Source organism: Rattus norvegicus, chromosome 5 (genome assembly GCF_021556685.1).
Source record: "Rattus norvegicus strain SHRSP/BbbUtx chromosome 5, alternate assembly SHRSP_T2T, whole genome shotgun sequence".
Lineage (NCBI taxonomy): Eukaryota > Metazoa > Chordata > Mammalia > Rodentia > Muridae > Rattus > Rattus norvegicus.
The window spans coordinates 26,735,218-26,752,879 of NC_141538.1; positions in this window are offsets into that span (position 1 = coordinate 26,735,218).

The window sequence follows — 17,662 nt, forward strand, 5'->3', positions numbered from 1 at the left end:
CAGAGCAGTGTTTCTCAACCTTCTAGTGATGCACGCTTTATTGCAGTTCCTCGTGTTGTGGAGACCCCCGCCCATATAACTATCTTCATTGCTGCTCCACAACTGTAATTTTACTACTGTTATGAATCATAATGTAAATATTTGTGGTCTCAGGTGACCCCTCTGATAGGTTTGTTTGGCTCCCAAATGAAGATTTGAAACAAAAATAACTGAAATGTGATGGTTCATATTCTATATTTTTAACTTTTCCTTTTTAATTTTTTTAATATTTTTGAGACAATGTTTTTCTGTGTAGCTCTGGCTGTACTAGAACTCACTATGTAGGCTAGGATGGCCTTGAACTTACCAAGACTCACCTGTCTTTCTCTCCCAAGTGCTGGGATTAAAAGCACATGCCAGCTATTCTGTATATTTTAAAGTGCAAATTCTCATGCTTTTATTAATTGTTATTGTGTGTTTATGTAGGGGGGAGGGATGTAAATCAAACCAAATTGGGTTCTCTTCTTCCCCTTTATGTGGATTCCAGAATCCAACTCAGGTTATCTGACTTGCACGGCAAATGCTTTTACCACTGACAATCTTACCAGTCCCATGCCATCTCATGTTACAATGTTATCTGCAAGCTACAATGAATCTAGATTCTCTTCTTTGTATGGGAAAAATCTTAAAAATTTACCTTGTATTTTCAAACATTCTATCTTCTTTATTTAAATTTTTAATTATATTTTATAATTTTTGTCCCTTGGGAAGTTCTCCAACATACATGGCCTTCCCTCTGTAGCAGAAGCCTGACAAGAACCATGTGTCCTGACTTATGCATATCCAAGCCATCTATATTTGGAGTTGATGGAAACCTTGTGCCTTGGTGATAACTGTGAGAAAATGACCCTGCTTGTGTTCCAGAATGTCCCATGAAGAAGAAACTTTGTTTCTTGGTTACACAAAAATAAAGATCTGTCTTTCTGTGCATCTTCTGAAAAGAAACTTTTGTCCTCTTGGCCACCAAGAGTGTTCAATCCTGTCTCCCTTTCCAGTAGACTTAAAGGGAAATTCATACACCACCACTTTTTTTGCTTTTTCCATTTCATAACCATTTAGATAGTAACAGGTGGCTTTTTACAGCCAATATAGAAAGAAATGTAGGCTTTCATAACATAACTTGAAAAAGAAATCTTTTACTAATAAAGATGCATGACTACTGATATATCCAATGATAAATACCAATATGTAAGACCCTGGGCTAAAATCTCCAACTCTTGTTAGTCAGCTTTCTACCATGTAATGGAGTGTCTGAGAAAACTTATCAGAAGGAAAGGCTTGTCTTAGCTTTTAGTTATGGAAATTTCATTCTGTGTTTGCTTGCTCCATTGCTTTGGGTCTCTGACAAAGCATAAGATAATAATGTAGTAAAATAAAGCTGCCAGGAAGCTAGGGAGCAGGAAACACTGAGGCCAGGAAGTTAGGGAGCAGGAAACACTGAGGCCAGGAAGTTAGGGAGCAGGGATCACTGAAGCCAAGAAGATAGGGAGCAGGAAACACTGAGGCCAGGAAGTTAGGGAGCAGGGATCACTGAAGCCAAGAAGATAGGGAGCAGGAAACACTGAGGCCAGGAAGTTAGGGAGCAGGAAACACTGAGGCCAGGAAGTTAGGGAACAGGAAACACTGAGGCCAGGAAGTTAGGGAGTAGGGATCACATAGGCCAGGAAGTTAGGGAGCAGGAAACACTGAGGCCAGGAAGTTAGGGAGCAGGGATCACATAGGACAGGAAGTTAGGGAGCAGGAATCACTGAGGCCAAGAAGATAGGGAGCAGGAAACACTGAGACCAGGAAATTAGGGAGCAGGAAACACTGAGGCCAGGAAGTTAGGGAGTAGGGATCACAGAGGCCAGGAAGTTAGGGAGCAGGAAACACTGAGGCCAGGAAGTTAGGGAGCAGGGATCACTGAGGCCAGGAAGTTAGGGAGCAGGGATCATCACATAGGCCAGGAAGTTAGGGAGCAGGAATCACTGAGGCCAAGAAGATAGGGAGCAGGAAACACTGAGACCAGGAAATTAGGGAGCAGGAAACACTGAGGCTAGGAAGTTAGAGAGCAGGGATCACATAGACCAGGAAGTTAGGGAGCAGAGATCACATAGGCCAGGAATTTAGGGAACAGGAATCACAGAGGCCAGAAGCAAAGAAGAAAAATAATCTGGGCTTCCAATGCCATTCTCTTCTGTTGTTGCTCTGGGTGTTTTGTTTGTTTGTTTGTTTGTTTGTTTGTTTGTTTGTTTGTTTTCTTTTATCAAGACAGGGCTTTGGCTGTTTTGGTTCTAGCTCTATAGACGGGCTGGCTTCCAACTCACAGATTCTGCCTGCTTATGTCTCCCAAGTTTTGGGTAAAGGCATGTGCCACCATCACCAGGGTCTCAGTGCCAGTTTTAAAGGCAGTGTGAAGTTGTGCTTTCCACTAGTCCCTCCCATCTGCTTCCACCACCTCTCGTCGCCAAAGTGTGCTGACCTCTGAGACATCTCCTGTGAGACTCTGGAGCTGTTCCAGGTCCAAATTATTGCACACAACTCTAAAACTATTACCCACAATCCAAAGCTTTACACTTATTTCATAACGCAAGGTGCGTTAATTCTACCTCCAGGAATATTGATTCTACCTCTTCTTATCGCTGCTGAAAAGCTCAAATCCGAAGTCTTCCCTGATGTTCGAGGTAAACTCCCAGCCGTGAGTCCTTGTAAAATTATCAGAAGTAAGTTAATTGTTTCCAGCACGCAACACATGATAAACATTTCTCTTTCCAACATAGAGGAATTGGGAGATGGGAATGATAAATTAGATCCATACACGTGTAAAACTCAGCAAGGCAAACATGGTATAGCTCGATGTATGGCACCCAAAGCACGTGGTTGGAAGCCAGCCCGTCTATAGAGCTAGATCCAAAACAGCCAAAGTTCTTACCCTTCAGCCCTGCTCACTGTATCCCACAGTGAACTTACTGCTGCTCCAGCAAACACCTACGTAAATCTACTTAAAAACAGGAAGCATTTCTTTGGCTCATGATTTCAGCCCATGATCATTTGGCCCTCTTGATTTGTTCGTGTAGCACATCATGATAGAAACAAAGGGCAGAGGGGGTCTATTTGCCACACAGTGGCCAGAAAGCAAAGGAGAAAAAGGAAAGATCTGACATTAAAAGGCATACCACCAATACTGTAATTTATTTCTGCTAGGCCCAAGGGACCCAACATCTCAGGCCAAAAATCAGGCCTTGTTTTTAACACGTGGCCTCTCCAGATATTTAAGATGGAATCTATAAATACCTAATTAGGAAAGGAACATGGTATAGATTAGATATAGATTCATTTGAGTCTTTAGATAAACAGTCATTTGCCAAATCTTGAAGTTTTAGAATTTCTATCACTGTAATGAGTTACCATGACTAAAGGCAGTTTGGAAAGGAAAGGTTTTATTTCACCTACACTTCAAGGTCCATCACTAAGAGAAGTCAGTGCTGGAACTCAAGCAGGGCAGGAACCTGGAGGCAGGAACCGAAGATCATGGAGAAATGCTACTATAATAACATTATTTTTTATTAACTATAAAACCTGCCATAAGTGCCCATACTGGGCTACCCTCCCACATCAATCATTATTTAAGAAAGTGCCAAATGGGCCTGCCTACAGCCCAGTCTTATGAGGCATTTTTCTCAGTTGATGTTTCCTCCTCTCAGATGATGCTACCTTGTGTCAAGTTGACATAAAGGTATCCAACACAGCTGGAATAATGAAATTAAGAAAGTTCCTCTTGGGCCTCCAACATAGATAGCAAAGGACTGCCTGGTCTGACCTCAGTGAGAGAAGACACTCCTAACTCTCAAGAGACTTGAGGCCTCAGGGACTGGGGAGGCCTGGTGGTGTGTGGGTGGGAGTGTGGTGAGGACATCCTCTTGGAGATGGGGAAGGAGGTAAGGGATGAGGAACAGTCAGAGGGTGAACCAGGAGGGAGATAACAACTGAACAGTAAAGAAAAGATTAAATAATAATAACAACAATAATAAAAAGTATATAAAAAAGAACAGCCTCAAAAAATTTCCTCTTAGAAATTAAAATATGCACCTTCTGGAAAATTAAGTGTACTACTTTACGCCATTAATAAACCTCAAAAATTATGAAATAACTTTACATCTTTGTACTTTAAGAATTAAGAGAAATGAATGGATTTAGTGCCAGTCCAATATATGATAAAGGAAAATAGATATATAATGGCCTCCATGTTTTGACTGAGGGAGAGTGTGTCTACTATCACTGAACAGTCTTCATTAAAATTTCAGACCCTCCTTAGTCAGTCTTGCAGCCGGAAGGCATGTGGATGTCCATGGTCAGTACTACCACTAGAGGGCATGTTGATGTTCATTGTCCAGCTAGCACCAAAGGCAATGCGGATGGTTGTCTGTGGCGTGTGCTGCCATCTTAAACCATGTTGATGTCCGTGGGCAGTGCTGCTACTGGGAACCATATTAGTGTCTGTAGCCAAATGCTATCACCAGAAGCCATGTTGACGTCCATGACCTATGCTCCTGTTAAAGACATGCTGAGGTCCATGGCACATGCTGACATAATATCCTATATGAATGACTGTGATCCATACTGACACTAGAAACTAAGGGGTAGTCCATGATCTGTGCTCCCACTGACTATAAAGGCCAAAGAAGCTCCTTTTGCAGTGATTTCAATGACTACAGACTGACAGTTCAAAAAGAGAGACATAGAAGGCTTCTGTGATGACTCCTAACCCAACCCAACCCCACCCCTGAAAAATAACAGTCTAGGCAAGAAGGTATCAAAAGGCAGTCTTGAAAATTGTGGTAAGAATCCTAAAGTGTAGCTCTCCACAGTTGGTAACATCTCAGGGTGGGGGAGGTCTCTGTTTTCTTTAAGGGGCTGGTCACTGGAATTTGACCATGCTCCAGTGAGCATATGGGCAACACAAATTGGATTTGTTTAGTTTTTATTCTTTTCTGGGGAGAGGGAGAAGTACAAGGGTGGGAAGTTGACCTGGGAGGACTAGGAAGTGACAGTGATCAAGTGTATTATATGAAATTTCCAAATAATCAAGAAAAGAAAGAGAATGGAAAAGAAAGTATACAAGAATCTTAAATGCCTCTTTTGACTTAGTCCATATTAATATTTGTATTTGCTCAGTGGAGACTTTTTAAGTAGATATGGTAAAGAACAATTACAAATAAAACATGAGCAGCTCTGGGAACAAATAATAATATACAGGAGACATTCAGAAAAGCAGGCTCATTTCAAGTCAACCCAGAAATCTCAATTCCACTACAGAGAAGAAGCACCATCTCAAAAAAAATGTACATTTTTTTTATCTATTGTAGAGAGAAGCATTTCACAATGTGTGACTTTCTCGGTTTGTTTGTTATATTGTGGCCCCAGGGCCAACAATAACATCAGCTAACAAATTATTAGAAATGTATTTCTGGGACTCTACCTCAGATTCCTAGAATCATCTTCTGTGCATACAGTTTCAAATCCCTCTAAGCTAAATTTTGAGGTGGGGAATGACCTAGATGTAGACTATCTATTAAGGTTGTCAAGTAGGCACATGGTATTATGGGACATTTGAAATAGGTTGTCATGTCTAGTTTTATGTCAACTTGATACAAGCTTGATTCATCTGAGGAGAAGAAACTTCAATTGAGAAAATGTCTCTATAAGGTTCTTAATTAACAATTGATGGAGGAAGGGCTAGCTCATTATGGGTGGTTCCATCCCTGTGTTAGTGGTCCTGGTTTCTATAAGAAAGCAAACTGGGCAAGCCATGAGGAGCAAGCCAATAAGCAGCACTCCTCCATGGCCTCTGCTTTAGCTCTTACCTCTAGGTCCTTGCCCTGCTTCAGTTCACGTCCTAACTTCCTTCAGTGATGAACAGTGACATGGAAGTGAAAGTCAAATACACTCCTCCTTAAGTTGCTTCGGTCATGGTGTTTCATCATAGCAATAGTCACCCTGACTGTGGCATAGAACGACCACATTGAGACATGCTGGTACATGTAAGATGCACAGTGTCATTTGGAAGTTTAGTGCCACCCAAAAGCAAAATTATGAAAACATTTTCAATTTAAAGGTCTTAGTTATGCTCTAAGATCAAAAATCAACAAATGGGACCTTATAAGACTGCAAAGTTTCTGTAAAGCAAAGGTCACTGTCAATAGAACAAAACAGCAACCAACACATTGAGAAAAGATCTTTACCAATCCTATATTCATTAGAGGGCTAATATCCAATATATACAAAGAACTCAAGAAGTCAGACTCCAGAGAGCCAAATAACCTGATTTAGAAATCGAGTACAGAGCTAAACAAAGAATTTTCAACTGAGGAATATTGAATGGTGACGAAGTACCATTACATTTCTTTAATGTTCAACACCCTTAGTCATTAGGGAAATCCAAATCAAAACAACCCTGAGATTCTACCTCACACCAGTCAGAATGGCTAAGATCAAAAACTCAGGTGACAGCACATGCTGGTAAGGATGTGAAGAAAGAGGAACACTCCTCCATTGCTGGTGGGTTGCAAGCTGTTACAACCACTCTGGGAATCAAATTCTTAGGCAAATGTATAGAACTAGAAATTATCATCCTGAATGATGTAACCAAATCATAAAAGAACACACATGGTATACACTCACTGATTAGTGGATATTAGCCCCAAAGTTGGAAAACACAAGATACAATTCAGAGACCATATGAAGGCAAGACGAAGGAAAACGAAATTGTCCCCCTTCTACGAACAAAATACTCACAGGAGGATACAGGGACAAAGAGTGGATCAGAGACTGAAGAAAAAGGACATCCAGAGACTGCCCCACCTGGAGATCCATCCCATATGTAGCCACCAAACCCAATCACTATTGTTGATGCCATGAATGTCTTGTTGACAGGAGCCTGATATGAATGTCTCCTGAGAGGCTCTGCCAGAGACTTACTGATATAGATGAGGACGCTTGCAGGTAACCATCAGACTGAGTATGGGGACTCCAGTGGAGGAGTTAGAGGAAGGACTGAAGAAGCTGAAGGGGTTTGCAACCCCACAGGAAGAACAACAATATCAAGCAGCCAGACACCCCAGAGCTCCCAAGAACTAAACCACCAACCAAAGAGTACACATGGAGGGACCCATGGCTCCAGCTGCAAATGTAGCTAAGGATAGCATTGTCTGACATTAATAGAAGGAGAAGTCTTGGTCCTGTGAAGGCTCATTTCCCCAGTGTAGGGGAATGCCAGGGTGTTGAGGTAGGAGTGGGTTGGAGGAAGGGAGAACATCCTTATAAAGCAGAGGTTATGGGAGAGGGGGGAAACCGGAAAGGGGGATAACATTTGAAATGTAAATATATAAAATATCTAATAAAAATGCTTAGGCTAAAACATTAAAAATAAAGGTGCAATTGAGAACTCAAAAAAAAGGTCTTAGTTGACTTTATTTATGATTCTAGAGTTGCACAGTTCCTTCCATAGAGAGCTGAGTGGAAATGATTTATTTTACACACATTAAAAAAAGCTAGTGAAAGCAGATCCAGAGAAAAAATTAATTCATCAACATTTCAAAAATAATGTTCATTGATTGTATATTGAATATATGTCAAAATAATGAGTCTACACACACACACACACACACACACACACACACACGACTTGAGTATCATTACAGAAGAAGGGGCGGAAAGAGTTTGCCAAAGGATGGGGAAGAGGTCTGTGAAATGCTGTCTTGCAGACATAGCATAAATATTGCACTCCTGAACTAACATCTCTTACAGTCACTTGCTCAAGACACGCAGAAGATCAACCTAACTAGATTAATCACATTCCAACCGTCCGAACACACTGGACTCAGAGTTACAAAGAGGGAAAATAGAGGGTGTGAAGGGGGAGGAAGACCTGTTGAGTGTACCTGGGGATGGGGGAGGGCGAATATGACCAAGATACATGCTTACATATATGAAATGGCTTTTCAAAAAAGACAGAAAGAAAGAAATTAAAAGACAATTTTAAAAGATGTGAATATATTAAACAAGATTTCATGTTCAATCATGGTGATGTACTTGATTGTATCAAGTAGTGTCACTCAAGGGTAACTCGGTGAGAGCATTTCCAGACAGGACTAAAGGGAAAGGCCCACACTGAGAACACAGACATGTTTATGTTAAGGTATTTTGTGCTGATCCCATCTGACTAATAGAGAAAGCTACGAACGAGAAGCATAGTGATCTACTGGAGACATGTTGAAGGCACTCCAGTGTTTGCACTATGATATGCTTATTTCTGTCTCATTTTATACAGTGAGAATTTGAAACAAAATACAAAGCAGAGAGACTGCAGTTCGATCAGATAAGTAAAGTTAAAGCTAAGGAAAGTATGATCTTTTAAAAAAGATATTTGCAGCATTGAAAAGAAGCCAAGTTCTTTGCATGGATACAATGGGAAATATATGCCTTGAGGGTAACTCAGAAATTGGCTAATTGCAACCAGTTACAGGCTCAAGATCATGGATGAATAGTTCATTTGAAAGACTTTCCTTTGAGAAGAGAGTTCTAGGACCCCCTGCTCTCACGGGGCTACCTATAGATGTATTTCCCAGATTGGTTACCTTATCATTCAAAAATCACTACAGCCATAGTTCAAGAGAGACTACATAGTGTTCAGACAAGCTATGGGCCTATGCTAGGTTTTGCGGCCATACAATATTTAATTGACATCATAAAGATTTTCATCAATATCTCAAAGGAAAACATAGGAAAGCATCATGTGGCACTATCAGGATCCTCACAAGCAGCTCCTACAAGTAGGGAGAATAATGCATGACTCACTAAGGGGAGAACCAGATAAGTCTAAGGGTATAAGTGTAGCACTCATATTTTGGTGGTAACGAACAGCTGTCTAATTGGACTTAAGGCCTGTTCATGAGAGGAAAACATTCCTGGTACTGGAAAACTAGCCAACCACCTGGGTTTAGTGAGGTCATGAGATCATAGAGGAGAGCCTATGACTATGGCAGCATAGTTTCTAACTACATTCTGACTATGTATCCATATACACACAGCTGTCACCCATCATCAAAGAAACTTCTCTTCGCAACAGCTGGGAACCATTATAGAAAACAACAACTGCTCAAAATACAGAGAATATTTGGTCGTGGGTGCCCAGCCCCAAGTTGTTAAATTTACAACACAACTCTGCACCTAAGGCTCAGGTGACACATCTTAGAAGAGGAGACAGGGGCCAGAAGACAGGAAAGTTGCTGGTGAGCTTATATCTCCTAGAAATGATTGGGAAGCTTCAAGCATGATACCTCAACAATATGGCTACCTAAACAAGACCTGAAGAAGCATGCAGGGGTGTGAATAATATGGCCCTGATAGGTTCATGTATTTGAATGTTTATGTAGTGCAACCATTTAAAAGGATTATTAGGTGTGGCCTTGTTGGAGGAACTATGTCAATAGGAGTAGGGTGCAGAGACCCAGGCCAGACCCAGAGTCTCTCACTGCCTGCTTCCTATGGATTCAAATGTAGAACTCTCAGCTACTCTCCCACACCATGTCTAATAGTCCCCACTGCCCAGTGCCCCTCAGCACGGACACCTGAGACCACCTGAGGCAAATGGGAGAGCTAGCCCCAGGGTCATGAGAACAGAAGAGCTCTCTGCCCCACACCGGCTGCAGCCCTCAGGAGAGTGGGCTCTGTACCTTATCTGGGCAGCAAAATAGAGCCGTCCCTGCTGTCATGTGTGCGGATGAGCTGGCCCCAAGGGCATGAGAGCAGGAGAGCTAGCTCTGATCCTTGCTGTGACTTCGACATTGGGCGAGCTAGCTTGAGCAGGACTGCGGAGCATGCCCTGGTGCTGTGGGAACAGTGGTGTGGTTCTGTGACAGCTGGCAGGCTGACCACTTCAGCTACCACCCAGGCACTTTAGGTTGGCCCACCCCAACATCTACCTCATCAAGGAAGTGCTGAAGCACGTGAAGGGGGTGGTCCTACAAATGCAAAGCTTCAGGATCTCCCTGACATAGGGCGACAACAAGATATCCAAACAATAAGGCCATAGTGACAGTGACACACATCCATCTTTAAGAATTACTGTTGGGTGATATTGATGACCTTTTTCCTTTGGTAGTGGGCAGAGTACCTTCTAACACCATGAACACTAGTCAGAAGGATAAGGTTTCTGATGAGTACCAACTTGAATTCTCTCTATGTAATAATATAATTAAGTGTATAGCACTACACAGTGGTATAGGATGTCTAAAACATTGTCTTTCCTATTACTTGGTGACCTCATTTAGATTCCTTTCATATGTGTATATCTTTTAAGGAATGTCCATATGTTAAGCTTCCATATGTTTCCTTTTTTAAAAGGCCTTTAGTATTAGTTGTCCCTTCCTATATTCCCTCCTTTGCTCTTCTTTCTCATACCCTTCCTATTTAATTATCATCTTCTAGTCCCTGCCTTGTCTCTCCATAACCCTATATTTTATTGCCACTTTCTTGAGAAATCCTTTCCTCCTGCCAGCATACATAAGCTTAAAAACTAACACACACATACATGTAATATTTGTCTTTTGTAGTCTGGGTTACCTAAATTAGAATGATATTTTTCTAGATCCACTCAGTTAATTTCATGGTTTAATTTTAACAGCTGCATAATATTCCATTGTGTAAATATATCACATTCTCATGTCCATCCATTGACAGATGTGTACGCTGTTTCCAGTGCCTGAATAGAGCAGCAAGAAACACGGATAAGCAAATGTCTCTGTAGTAGGATGTGGAGTTGTAGGTGGAGCTAAATGCTCAAAAGTAGCATAGCTGGATCTTGAGTTAGATCTATTCACAACTTCCTGAGGCATAGGCACACTGATTTCTACAGTAGATGTGTCAGTTTGCACTACCACTAGCAATGAATACTGTTCCCCTTCCCCCCATCCTTGCTACCATGAGCCGTCAGCTGACCATCAGCGATTCTGACTGGCGTGATATAAAACCTGAAAGTTTCTGTTTGTATTTTCTTGGTGACAAAGGGTGTTGAACATTTCTTTAAGCATTTCTCTGCCATGTGTGTTACATCTTTTGAGAACTCTCTGCATAGCTCCACGTCTCATTTTCCCATTTTTCTCCTATAGAGTAACATTGGGTATATTAACCACACTTCAGGGTAGACCCATACCCAGGAGTATTGGCCAACACAAAACCAACTGAATGGGGTGTGTGTGTGTGTGTGTGTGTGTGTGTGTGTGTGTGTGTGTGTAGTTTTTTCTTTTCTTTTTTTTTTTTGCTTTTTGTCTTTTGTTTGATTTTTACTTTTGTGGGGTTTTTGTTGTTTTTGAGAAGCAGAGAGAGGGAATGAACAAAAGAACATAAAAGATAGATAAGGAGGTGGAGAGGACCTTGGAAGAGCTGATAGAAGGGAAAACAAGTATGGGGGGGACTCAGTTTGTAGAGTAGGGTTACCTTAAATTCAAAGAGATCTGCCTTTCTCTGCCTCCTGAGTGCTAGTATTAAGGGCATATGCCAACCACACCCAGATAAGTTTGAACTTTTAAACAATATTGAGGAAGGTAAGGTTATGGGAATGCGACTCTAAAAGACTAAGTTAATGAACTGAGTTCAGATGTCATCAGTTCTATGAGTAGACTATTATGGTATAAGGAAATGGTTGAGTGTCAGGTTGACAAAGGGTAGACTTGCTGGTTACTTTTGATATTCAACTTAATTATTTTGGAAAGCACATAAGGAATCAGTAAAGTGCTTCTCTGCATGTGCTTATGAAGTACCTCCCAATACAATCTCAGTGCTTAGCCATCTTTCATGATGTTTATCATTTTAACATTATAATGGATGAATTTTAATAGTAGTACTGAATGTAATTTCGATACATAAATTCTACTTGTATAAAGTTTATAATTAAATGTTTCTATATGTGTACTAAATTATGTAATATCACTATGATTTATTAGATACTTTTATAATCTAAAGAAGATCCATATTCCTTTCAGCAGTCACTGCTATTTCCTCCACTCTGGGGAATGCAAGTAAAATACTAAATAAAAATGGTGATGGCAGGCAACTTTGTCTTGTCCCAGGGCACAAGTAAAAACACTGCTTTTATTTTTATTATTTTAGCAACTCAGTATGATTTTGCCTAATAGTTTTTTTAATATTCTCTATAGAGAAAATATCTTATGTATTGAATGGATGCATCACATGTCAATAAAAAAAAATCCTATGACTTAGAAGAAAGGGCACAATAGAAGGTGGACATCCTGAAGAAAAAAGCATTCTGAGGGAGTGTCAAACGTGGGAGGATTTGCCCCAGGACGTAGAGGAGGAAAGACTCGTGAAAGTTGAGCAGAGGTAACCAGACACATGGCAGAGCTTAGATTAGGATAAACTAAGTTATGAGCTAGGCAGGGAATGAGCTCAACTACATGATCTAGGTGTTTGTAAATTCATTTGAGTCTCAGAGTCATTACTTCAGGGAACTTATGTGCAGGTGGAAAGTTCATCGCTACTATTCTCCTCATCAGCTTGAGGAAGTTCCCTTGTTCGTTCATTCGTTCGTTTGTTTGTTTTGGCTTGGTTCTCATTTGGTTTCTTTTATAAGAAGGAGCAATGGTGAATTTTGTCAAATATTTTTGTAACTATAGGTTATCATGTAGTTTTTGCCTTTTATGTCTTTAATGTAATATAACATTGATTTATTTTGTGACGTTAAGCCAACCTTACATTCCTGGAATAAATCCCACTTTTTCAAAACATGTAATCATTTTTCTATGTTGCTGGCATTTGATTAGTGTAACAAGTACCCAGACCTTAGCACAACTGACTCCATGATGGAAGGACCATTCAGGCCATTAAGAACTCAGCATGTAGACAGCACTACCTGCCCAGATTAACCCAAAGACCTAATTCATCAAAGTTCATAGTTCTAGGAATATCGCTAAATGTACTAGTCTTGCTTTTTGGTTTCTGTAGTTCCACTTCTGGATAACTGCTCTTACTAACTGAAGTATGTCAATCCTGGATGTAGTTTCTATGCTTAAAAGCGCAAGCTGAGAAAAGCTTGAGATAAACTGGGATTCCAAACATCCCAGCATGGTCCCAAGCTTTTCTCAGGGTGAAGCTTTTAAGCTCCCAGTATAGTCACCAACTGGATAATAAAGACTTCCTGTTGATTTAAACCCTTGTCTGAGTAGCCTTCTCTAGAGGATACCCCACAATAATTAATATTTTGTAGAGAACTCAAAGATATGATTATATCCCTTAATTAGATTCAAAGAGTTTGTAGGCTACAGCATGTCTAGAGAAAGTCACATCCTGCTCTCAGTGAAGGATGTGGTTGCCACAATATCTCAACCAGGCATAATTATCTTAAAGAAATCTTCAGGGTTCTGCGTTCTCAGGACTGTGAGAAACTACTTTGAAACCCAACATACATTATACAAAAGATACATTTTGTAAACCAAGAAACATATATGTAAACAGAACAAATATGGGTTATCCATAAATGTTGATTAATGATGAAATGATATGGTAGAAGATAAAATCCTTTTCACACTCCTAAGTTGGAAAACTTGTATTATAAGACACACTGTCAGGAAGAAGATTAACTAGAGAAAACACAACCCACTTAACTTTTAACATTGCATGTATACGATGTCAGAGGGAGAAATGTGTACACTCAAAGTGGAGATTTGCAAACTTACATATAAAGGAAGGGAGGATGGGATTTAGACTTAAAGGTAAGTGTGATGTCAGGAGGCAGTACTTATCAGCATGTGGGGAGATGTGCTAGCTTGTGATGACTTTCATCTAGGTAATCTGTAGATTTCTGCTGGTTGATAAAGTTCCCTGAGAAGTCAGAGATCATTGCTTTCCTTCTCAGGATCTGTCTGCAAATAGGGGAAATCCAGAGAAAACCTATCTTGCATTTGCTATTTTTATAATAATTTTAGTTCCAAATACTCAATAAATAAATTGGCATATTTGGAATACTGAATCCTTCACAGTCACAATTTAGCATGTTGTGGCATTGTCTCTGGTAGAAAGAAAGAAATAAAGAGAGAGAGAGAGAGAGAGAGAGAGAGAGGAAGGAAGAAAGGAAGGAAGCGGAGCTAAGTATGGGGTACAGGCTTTTAATCCTAGCACTTGGGAAACAGAGGCAGAAGAAATTGTGAGTTTGAGGCTAGCCTGGTCTACAAAGCAACCCCCAGGATTGACAGGACTACCTTACCTCAAAAAACAAAATAATAAGAAAACAAATGCCTGGTTCTTAATAAAGATTAAGGAGTTGTAATAAAGCAATAACCTATTCAATTCATCTTACACATATGTACTGATCACTTACCTGGCCACAAGCTGGAAAGATACCAAAAGCATGTAATCACTGTTCCCAAGGGTCATAGGCTAATTCCCAAGGGTAAGGCACAGGCAGCCCGACATGTCAGGATCAAATGGTGGGCAGGAATGTGGAGACATTGATCATATGTGTGTTGGGAGTCATCTCACCAACTTACTCAACAGAGAAATTCTAATGCTAATACCATGGGGCAGGCCTATGACTATTTCAGCACTTGGGATGGTCAGTTCAATACTAGTCTGGACTATATCAGACCCTGGTCTCCTGGGATACCTATATCAAATGCATATACCCCTCACACAGACACAAATTCACTTAAGTAAAAATGAATATTTTTTAATCTGGAACTTTTTGCTTGTGTTACACTAAGCTTTTAGGACCATGTATCTAACCAACACTTTACTATATAAGATTTAATTCTGGCATGTTAGTCACTGCTATCAACACTACAATTGTTTTAATTCTCTTGTCATTCTGCTACAATAGCATTGTTACCACTCACATGTGATCTCACCTGATCAATGTAGAAACCGAGTCTTTAAGAGACCTAGTATCACCCAGACCCGGTGAGAGAGAGACCCAACCGCCTGGTCAGGTGGGCACTCCTGAGGCTGCAGAGCGGAAGAGACCACCAACACTGCTCACCCCTGCCCACATCCCTGGCCCAAGAGGAAACAGTATAAGGCCTCTGGGCTCCCGTGGGGGAGGGCCCAGGAGCGGCAGGACACCAGCCTGAGACACCACCGGAACCTGAAAGAAACAGACCTGATAAACAGTTCTCTGCACCCAAATCCCGTGGGAGGGAGAGCTAAACCTTCAGAGAGGCAGACAAGCCTGGGAAACCAGAAGAGACTGCTCCCTGCACACACATCTCGGACGCCAGAGGAAAAAGCCAAAGACCATCTGGAACCCTGGTGCACTGAAGCTCCCGGAAGGGGCGGCACAGGTCTTCCTGGTTGCTGCCGCTGCAGAGAGCCCCTGGGCAGCACCCCACGAGCGAACCTGAGCCTCGGGACCACAGGTAAGACCAAATTTTCTGCTGCAAGAAAGCTGCCTGGTGAACTCAAGACACAGGCCCACAGGAACAGCTGAAGACCTGTAGAGAGGAAAAACTACACGCCCGAAAGCAGAACACACTGTCCCCATAACTGACTGAAAGAGAGGAAAACAGGTCTACAGCACTCCTGACACACAGGCTTATAGGACAGTCTAGCCACTGTCAGAAATAGCAGAACGAAGTAACACTAGAGATAATCTGATGGCGAGAGGCAAGCACAGGAACCCAAGCAACAGAAACCAAGACTACATGCCATCATCGGAGCCCAATTCTCCCACCAAAACAAACATGGAATATCCAAACACACCAGAAAAGCAAGATCTAGTTTCAAAATCATATTTGATCATGATGCTGGAGGACTTCAAGAAAGACATGAACACACTTAGGGAAACACAGGAAAACATTAATAAACAAGTAGAAACCCATAGAGAGGAGACACAAAAATCCCTGAAAGAATTCCAGGAAAACACAATCAAACAGTTGAAGGAATTAAAAATGGAAATAGAAGCAATCAAGAAAGAACACATGGAAACAACCCTGGATATAGAAAACCAAAAGAAGAGACAAGGAGCTGTGGATACAAGCTTCACCAACAGAATACAAGAGATGGAAGAGAGAATCTCAGGAGCAGAAGATTCCATAGAAATCATTGACTCAACTGTCAAAGATAATGTAAAGCGGAAAAAGCTACTGGTCCAAAACATACAGGAAATCCAGGACTCAATGAGAAGATCAAACCTAAGGATAATAGGTATAGAAGAGAGTGAAGACTCCCAGCTCAAAGGACCAGTAAATATCTTCAACAAAATCATAGAAGAAAACTTCCCTAACCTAAAAAAAGAGATACCCATAGACATACAAGAAGCCTACAGAACTCCAAATAGATTGGACCAGAAAAGAAACACCTCCCGTCACATAATTGTCAAAACACCAAACGCACAAAATAAAGAAAGAATATTAAAAGCAGTAAGGGAAAAAGGTCAAGTAACATATAAAGGCAGACCTATCAGAATCACACCAGACTTCTCGCCAGAAACTATGAAGGCCAGAAGATCCTGGACTGATGTCATACAGACCCTAAGAGAACACAAATGCCAGCCCAGGTTACTGTATCCAGCAAAACTCTCAATTAACATTGATGGAGAAACCAAGATATTCCATGACAAAACCAAATTTACACAATATCTTTCTACAAATACAGCACTACAAAGGATAATAAATGGTAAAGCCCAACATAAGGAGGCAAGCTATACCCTAGAAGAAGCAAGAAACTAATCGTCTTCGCAACAAAACAAAGAGAATGAAAGCACACAAACATAACCTCACATCCAAATATGAATATAAAGGGAAACAATAATCACTATTCCTTAATATCTCTCAATATCAATGGCCTCAACTCCCCAATAAAAAGACATAGATTAAGAAACTGGATACGCAACGAGGACCCTGCATTCTGCTGCCTACAGGAAACACACCTCAGAGACAAAGACAGACACTACCTCAGAGTGAAAGGCTGGAAAACAACTTTCCAAGCAAATGGTCAGAAGAAGCAAGCTGAAGTAGCCATTCTAATATCAAATAAAATCAATTTTCAATTAAAAGTCATCAAAAAAGATAAGGAAGGACACTTCATATTCATCAAAGGAAAAATCCACCAAGATGAACTCTCAATCCTAAATATCTATGCCCCAAATACAAGGGCACCTACATACATAAAAGAAACCTTACTAAAGCTCAAAACACACATTGCACCTCACACAATAATAGTGGGAGATTTCAACACCCCACTCTCATCAATGGACAGATCATGGAAACAGAAAATAAACAGTGATGTCGACAGACTAAGGGAAGTCATGAGCCAAATGGACTTAACGGATATTTATAGAACATTCTATCCTAAAGCAAAAGGATATACCTTCTTCTCAGCTCCTCATGGTACTTTCTCCAAAATTGACCATATAATTGGTCAAAAAACGGGCCTCAACAGGTACAGAAAGATAGAAATAATCCCATGCGTGCTATCGGACCACCACGGCCTAAAACTGGTCTTCAATAACAATAAGGGAAGAATGCCCACATATACGTGGAAATTGAACAATGCTCTACTCAATGATAACCTGGTCAAGGAAGAAATAAAGAAAGAAATTAAAAACTTTTTAGAATTTAATGAAAATGAAGATACA